This window comes from Myotis brandtii, unplaced genomic scaffold (genome assembly GCF_000412655.1).
Source record: "Myotis brandtii unplaced genomic scaffold, ASM41265v1 scaffold144, whole genome shotgun sequence".
NCBI lineage: Eukaryota > Metazoa > Chordata > Mammalia > Chiroptera > Vespertilionidae > Myotis > Myotis brandtii.
The window spans coordinates 3,096,139-3,104,060 of NW_005355159.1; the positions used below are offsets into that span (position 1 = coordinate 3,096,139).

Genomic DNA, 7,922 nt, shown 5'->3' on the forward strand with positions numbered 1-7,922 from the left:
CCGGGCTCCCCAGAATTGGACCTCTGCTGTGTAAGGGGGATTGGGGTGGGGTGGGGTGGGGGAGACTGGCATCTTTGGGAATGGGGCCCCTGGGTCCGCAGAGCGCTTCTCCCCACCGCTGCCCAGGCCCCGGAGAAAGCGTGGTGCGGTTCCGGCATGAGGACCTTGCGGGCTATTCTGCTGCGGGAACTGGCGGCGGAACTCCGCACGTGTTGGTCACGCAGACTCTGAAACTCTGCTGGTCCGTGGTCACTTAGGTCTTTTTGAGAACAGTTATCAGGAAATGATGCAAGATGACCTGGAGCGATGTGAAGGTTAAGTGGGCGAGGAAACGAGTCACAATACACTATAGGATTCCAATTTAAAAACATATGTGGAGGCAGAAAAGTGGGGGACAGATAAACACCAAGACGTTAACTAGGTCTCTCAGTGATTGGTGGAATTGTGTGTGATTTTTCTTTTTCTGCTTAGTTACTGATTTTTCGGAAAGAAGCACATTATTTTTGTAATTTCAAAAAAGTTTTAAATAAGAAAAAGGCCTGGCTTTTTGTCCCCTTAATGCCGGTACCAAAGAACCAAAATAGACCCCTCTTCCTAAGAAATAGATAGCAAATCTCTCCAGTTACTCATAAATTAAACTACTTCAACTTTTTGATGTTTAACAGAGCACGAAACTACTGTTGCTGTCTGAACTAGAGAATGAGTTGATTTTGTAAATTGAAACTATCTTAAGTCCATTGGGACATTGGATAAGACTGGACATTCTGTAAGAACAATAGCAAGTCTTTTTCCAAGCTGATGAACTTGATTTTATGATGACCACAGAGATCTGTATAACCTTAGAGTACAACTTTGTTACTTAGAGTAGAGAATAAACTTTATAAATCAAAAAGCACAGTCAAGAAAACTGGTTAATTGGCAGCTTGAGAAAGTCCTCAAAATTGCAGGGGATAGACTGTTTCTAAATGTACAGGTAAAATGTTTCTGCTCACCACCGCTTTTTCAACATTCACCAGTCTAACAGAATAACTGGTGGTGGCAGCAAGCCACCTCTGAGGATGGTTAAGAAGTGAATGTTTATTGATTACTGTAAGAGATCAGTACTAAGCTCATTAAATTATGCCACCTAACTTGTCCCTGGGTTTACTGACCAAGAGCAACCATATTGTTGTGTTTCACGTGCCAGGTTTACATCAAAAGAAGCTCATCAAAATAGAAAAGTTTTTGCAAAATAATTTTTCTCTTCCTTTATTCCTGGCTGGATAGGGGCCAATGGCTTCCCATCAAGCATCTCAAAAATCTGTTCTTTTCCCCCAAAACTGGATTTCAAGATTTTCCGTCACTTAATTCAAGTATCCCCATGATCTTCCACAGCCTGCCAGTGAGGTGCTGTTTAATGATAGAAGGTCAGCCCCATGACAGCAAGGACCTTAACTGCATCTTCCTGCCTACAGAGGGCCTGGCACATAGCGGGTGCTCAATAAATATTCATTTCATGAAAATAGCATATTTGTTTCCTATTTACTTGGCTAGTTCCTAAGATACTTGAAAAGTTCTTTCTCCCAGTAGACTGTCAGCATAATTCTGGGATGCTAAGAGCTTGTAGGGTTAGAGCATTGCTTTAATCTAGTAATTTACTCTTCAAAATAGCAGCCAAACCCTAAAACATGCAGAGGCGCAAAGTGCAGGTGCCTGTGTGTCTGTGAATTACTAATCTAATTACCACTATTTTTGGTTCTCTTGCCATCAGTCAAACACTTCCCCCAGTGAGAGAGAATATTAATCCTAGAACTCTTTGCTTTAGTCCTGACCTCTGACCCTGACTTTGGACATTTCACTTATTTTTTATCATACCTCAGTTTCTCTAACCTCTTAGGACCTCAAAGCCATTTACTATTGCTTTAGAAACCCCAATTCTAACTATTCTATTGCCTAGCAGTATATTTTTCAACAATTTCCCAATAGATGTAAAATTGCTTTTACCAGTAACCAGTAAGTGCTCTGAAAATGAGACTCCTCCCCGAGGTCTGAAAAGATATTATTTCTAAATTTAGAGTTGGCTCTTAGTCCTCTCTCTCTATAGTAGTCACAGTGACCATAGTTCACTGTAGACCAGCAAAAAATCTGACTTAAGTTCACATTCTTCAGCTTTGTCTCCACCCATCAGAGGAAAACATGGTGGCAGTTTATTTTAGATTATCTAGGACGGGGGGTAAAACTCATTCCATCTAATCAATTTACCAAGCCTTCAGACTGTCCCTTTTCCTGCCAAGCAGAGCATCAGGAACTGGAAAACAAAACACCACATTCTGTGTGAATAAAGAGTGCAGCATTTGGGGAAGTAAACCATTATAAATACATCTAGAACTAAAATCCATTTTTTTCCACAAGCTAGAGCTCTAAATACCGGACCAGGAGTTGATTGATGCTAAAGAGCCAGATGATATGCAATTGCTCCCCTCCCCCCATTGCACTATTAGTCTTAACCTCCTGACTTCCTATGTGCATATGTATATACCTGAGCAAACCCAATTGTGTCCATATTGAAGAGAAAAAAATTCTACCAAATATTCCACATTTGTTTATAAAATCATATTTTGTGTGGTGTGATATCTTCTAGTGGTTCTCTTAATATAATACACCAACAGTTTATGACATTATCCCCCTTTCAGAATTGTGTCCACTCCCTGGGGAAAGGTGGATGTGGGAGCCACATTTTCTACAAATTGCCTATACTCAGAACCAAGATGAAAGCAAGATACTCAGGCTTCTATTACCATTGGACATCTTTAGCTTTACAGAAACCTCTCCAACTCTTTTTTTAATTATAAGTTCTAGGAGAGAATATTACCTAATAATTATAGAGGGAATATTATGTGAGTTTTGGTGCAGCATGTAATTAAGTTACTTTCATTTTATTTGAAAAGCAGATATTTGACATTTTGCAAGGATTAATATATTTTGGGGTTTTTTAAATTTTTTTTTAATTGATTTTAGAGAGAGGAAGGGAGAGGAATAGAGAGAAGGAAACATGGATGAGGGAGAAACATCTATACCCTGCCTCCTGCACGCGCCCCTCCCACCCCACCCCCTTACTGGTGATTGGGCCCCAAACTGGGCTTGTGCCCTGACCTGGAATCCAACCATGACCTGTTTCACGAGTGGATGCTCAACCATTGACCCACAATGGCTGGGCTATATTTTAGATTTTTAGCTATCTCTAAGCATGGGGTCTCACCTCATTCCTGACTATTCAGGATGGAATGATAGATGTAGATTTAAATGTCTTTTTAAGAGAAAATTGCTTACATGGATTCAGGAAACAATTGTTATTATTGTACCCAACACAGGACATGCTAGAGATTAATTTTTCTTTTTCTATCGTATATAAAACACACTATGGAAGGTTCTTGAAATGTCTGAAGAAACATGGGATCTAGAAGAGTACCAATAATAATGCTAAATTGGATTTATCTTAAATCCAAGTCAAATGGTTACTATAAACAGTATGTGAAGTAGGATGTTTCTCTTTTGGTCACTTACTCATTGATTTGAGAAGGGGTTATTAACTGGTTAAAAATGTTTTTGAAATATTTTTGTGGATCATCAAAACTCTTACTAAACATGAAACTTTTAAGTCTCTTTAGTCATTTGCTATTTTAAAAATTGTTATATAGATAATCATGCTTTTCTTAAATGGTCTGTAATAGCAAGGTATTATAGAAAGACACTAAAAAACTTTTTGTTAAATCTGCGGTCATAGTAAATTGCCCCTCTATCACTAAACTATGTTGAATAGATTGACTTCTTTGATTCTGGAGATGTATTTATTTATAGGTGCCACAAAACTCTTAAAACAGTTTGTCTAGGCCAAGACCTACTTTAAAACTAATATATTTATTGTCATGTATGAAATATCATTCTAAATCTATCTGAAATGGAATAGATATATACTAAACAAATAAGATGATTAGCTCATATTTGTCATTAAGAGTTTTTATTACATAATTAAAAGTGATGAACTGAAATATAGTAAGTGTTGAGAGAAATTACATGAATATATTTGTTTTAACTTCAGAGAGATAAGTGATGGCTTTGGGTCTACATCAAAGACAAAATAAATAAAGTCCCGCACAACTGTAACTTGCCTATTTAAATCAATTTTAAAAATATTTATTGGTTTGGTGCCAGCACTCATTATGAACAAAACACTCTTCCTCCCAGCTGTGCAGAATCCTACTGAATAAATTACAGCCCTTGCCTTTCAGGAGGGTTGGAAAGATTAGAGAGGCCACACCTGATATTCAAATTGATTCTGTTGATAAGAGGTCTTTAAAGGTCTCCTTTCATCTAGTCACTCCCTCAGAATTATAAGCTTCAGAGGTTTAGAAAACACCAAAGAAAAGGTTCTTCCCTACCAAGACCAGGCACAGTGGATCAGCTGTGGTCCTGGTAGCCCTATGTTCTGTTGCTCAAACCAGCCCAAAGCAGGTGTCTTAGGGTGGCCTGGAACCTTTAAGGTCAACTACAGTGCAGGATTTCTGATGAACTGCCTCATACAGTATTTGTCTCACCATTTTGAATATATTTTGGTTCCCTGCCAGACCCATCTCCTGGAGCTCCATCAGTTTAGGAAGTTTTGATTGTCCTCAGTTTGTGATTCCATTGAGATTTGTCCAACTTTGGGCATTTTCACGGTATTCTATCTTTATTTTGACAAATTCAGAATTCTCATCATTAGTCAGAGCCACTTTGCAAAGACTGTAAAGTTGGTATGATACAGTGCCTTGTCAAAGGTAAGTTAAAGGGGAGCTAGAAAGGGAAGGAAAAAGAAGAAAACAGCCATTCAAATGATTTGTAGTGCATCAGCTCTTAACATTATTCTTTAAATATTTCCCCAATGTAATCTGAATAAGATTTAAAACAAAAACCTTCAGCACCAATTCAATTAGCTTAACTTTTTTTCACCCAAAGATAAAATAGAAATAAGGGCATAACATTTCGTCTTCCATAACATCAGAAAAATTACTTGCAAAAACATCATTTTGGTCTCCTTTGAATTTAAAGGGTTCTATCTTTTTTAATGTATGTATATGTAGCTCAGAATCAAGCGGCTACTATGGAAAAATAGGGCTCTTTACATAATCAGTGGAATGATGTGGTATTTTATTATCACTTAGCTCTCTAATTCCACTTCATGCTATTCTCTTATTTAAGGATTTTGCTACAGTAACTAAGAACAGAATATCCAACGCATAAAGTTTCTATATTCACTGAGATTCCGTCATACCTCTGACTGACAAATCTTTATTATTCATATTACTTGGCACAGATAAATACATTTCTTAATGAATCAGAAAGACAGTCAAAATAAAAGTAGTCATCCTGAGGTTCCTCCTTTTCATGCTTAAAGTAAAAAAGAAAGCATTAGTAAGTTGATGTTAAGCCATATCATTTTAATGACAAGTGTCTGACTCATCTTTTTTTGTCCCCTAAAGCCCAGCACCCATAGCAGCATACAATGAATACATGTTTATTAAATAAATTTCTCTACTGTCATTTAAATAAGTTAACTCAGTCGAATGTGCCCCACAAATGCCCAGTTTACAACTAATATATGACAAGGGTATTGGGAGAAATTAATCAAACTCATTAAGAGCCAAGTGTATGAAAACTAATTTCACTCCTTTTGTAATGTCTTCGTCCTCTTCAAGAAGTTATTTGAATGGTTTCCGTTGCACCCCTGTCCTCCAATCACTCAGTTCCTCTCTCCAGAGGCGAGCACTTTTACCAGTTTCTTGCATATCCTTCCAGGATATCCTATGTCTATAAAAAATAAACAGGTTCACTTTTTTTCACAAATGGTAACATACTATACTGCTGCTTGCTTCCTTTGTTGTCCTTTGTAGGTAGAGGGTTTTTTTTAAATCATAATATGCTTTTTTGAAAAATTTTAAACATATAACAAAGGTAAAGACATTGTATAGTGAACCTGGTGTACTATCATCCAATTTCAACAATTAAAGACATTGTATCATTTCACCCCCTACTTCTACAGGCACAATGCCACTATCACAACGAATAAAATTAATAATTCCTCGGTATCATCTAGTCCCCAATCTATACTCAGCTACCTCTAACTGTCTAACACAGTGGTTCTCAACCTTCCTAGTGCCGCGACCCTTTAATACAGTTCCTCATGTTGTGGTGACCCCCAATTTCATTGTTACAAGTTGAACGTAAAGCGTAGTGATTAATCACAAAAACAATATGTAATTATATATATGTGTGTTTTCCGATGGTCTTAGGCGACCCCTGTGAAAGGGTCGTTCGACCCCCAAAGGGATCGTGACCCACAGGTTGAGAACCGCTGGTCTAACACATGCCAAACATCAGGTTTGTTTTCTGTGTTTCTCCAGTCTCTTTTCATCTAGACATCTAGAGTATCCCATCCTTACTGTTTTCTATGGCACTGACTTGAAGAAAACTGATCAATTGTCTTGTAGAATATTTCACACTCTGGATCTCCCCTGTAGCATTGTTTAACTCCATCCTTTAGTTCCTTATTTCTTGTAAAATGGAAGTTGGTCTGTCAACTTAATTAGGCTCATCTTTGGGGCTCAGGTTTAACTTTGGGGCAAATATACTTCTGAGCTAGTTCTGCATGTCTCATATTGCCTCCCATCAGGGGGCACATAATGTCAGGTGGCCCACATTTCAGGGAAGCTGAGATTGACCAGTGAGTTCAGGGGGTGACATCATGATCTGAATATTATAAAGTTCCCATCAGCCTTTTTTTTAAAAATATATTTTATTGATTCTTTACAGAGAGGAAGGGAAAGGGATAGACAGTTAGAAACATCGATGAGAGAGAAACATTGATCAGCTGCCTCCTGCACACTCCCTACTGGGGATGTGCCCGCAACCAAGGTACATGCCCTTGACCGGAATCGAACCTTGGACCCTTGAGTCCACAGGCTGACGCTCTATCCACTGAGCCAAACCAGTCAGGGCATCCCATCAGCCTTTTATCAAGTGGTTTCATTCATTGGTGACTGACTGCCACCTGAATCAATGATTTATTGAGGACTGCAAAATGGGGGTATTCTAGTTCTAGCATTAGTGTGTGAAAGAATAAGCTTTCCCTGAAAAAATCCACGTAATCTTAGAATCCATTGATTTGGAATATTTACAGCAAAGCTCATGGAAATATATCATCACAAGAATTACCATTAAGAAGGCTCCATCCTGGCCAGCATGGCTTAATGGTTGAGCATCAACCTATGAACCAAGAAGTAGCTGTTCGATTCCCAGTCAGGCCATATGCCCCAGTTTCGGGCTCAATCCCCATAGGAGACAACCAATCGATTCTTTCTCATTAGTGTTTCTATCTTTCTCCCTCTCCCTTTCTGAAGTCAATAAAAATATATATATTTTAAAAGGCTCCAAATCCCTCTAAATTGCATCAAATAAAAACTGAGCCCTAACTGGTTTGGCTCAGCGGAAAGAGCGTCGGCCTGTGGACTAAAGGGTCCCAGGTTCGATTCCAGTCAAGGGCATGTACCTTGGTTGCGGGCACATCCCCAGTGGGGAGTGTGCAGGAGGCAGTTGATCGATGTTTCTCTCTCATCGATGTTGCTAACTCTCTATCCCTCTCCCTTCCTCTCTGTAAAAAACCAATAAAATATATTTTTAAAAAAACAAAAACTGAAAACCTGTAGTTTGAAAAGCTTTGTTTTTTAAGGTTTAAAAAGTCTAGGTCTATTCAGAAGCAGCTGATACTGTCATGGGGGGCTGGGGCTTCCACAGTTACATAACATTCTAAATATAACCTATTGGGAATTTTCTCCATTTGCATAATAAAGCCCATTCATATCTACAAAAGAAATTATTCTTACCTAATCTGAAATGTATTATAGAAT

The 7,922-nt window shown here is 38.3% G+C and overlaps 1 long non-coding RNA gene across 1 annotated transcript; it reads left to right on the forward strand.

Moving 5' to 3' along the window:
* LOC106725207 lies at nt 1-1,507 on the forward strand. Its single transcript, XR_001361077.1, has 2 exons — nt 1-30; nt 1,267-1,507. It is a non-coding gene; the product is annotated as an uncharacterized LOC106725207 (long non-coding RNA).
* Nucleotides 1,508-7,922: the final 6,415 nt, after the last annotated feature.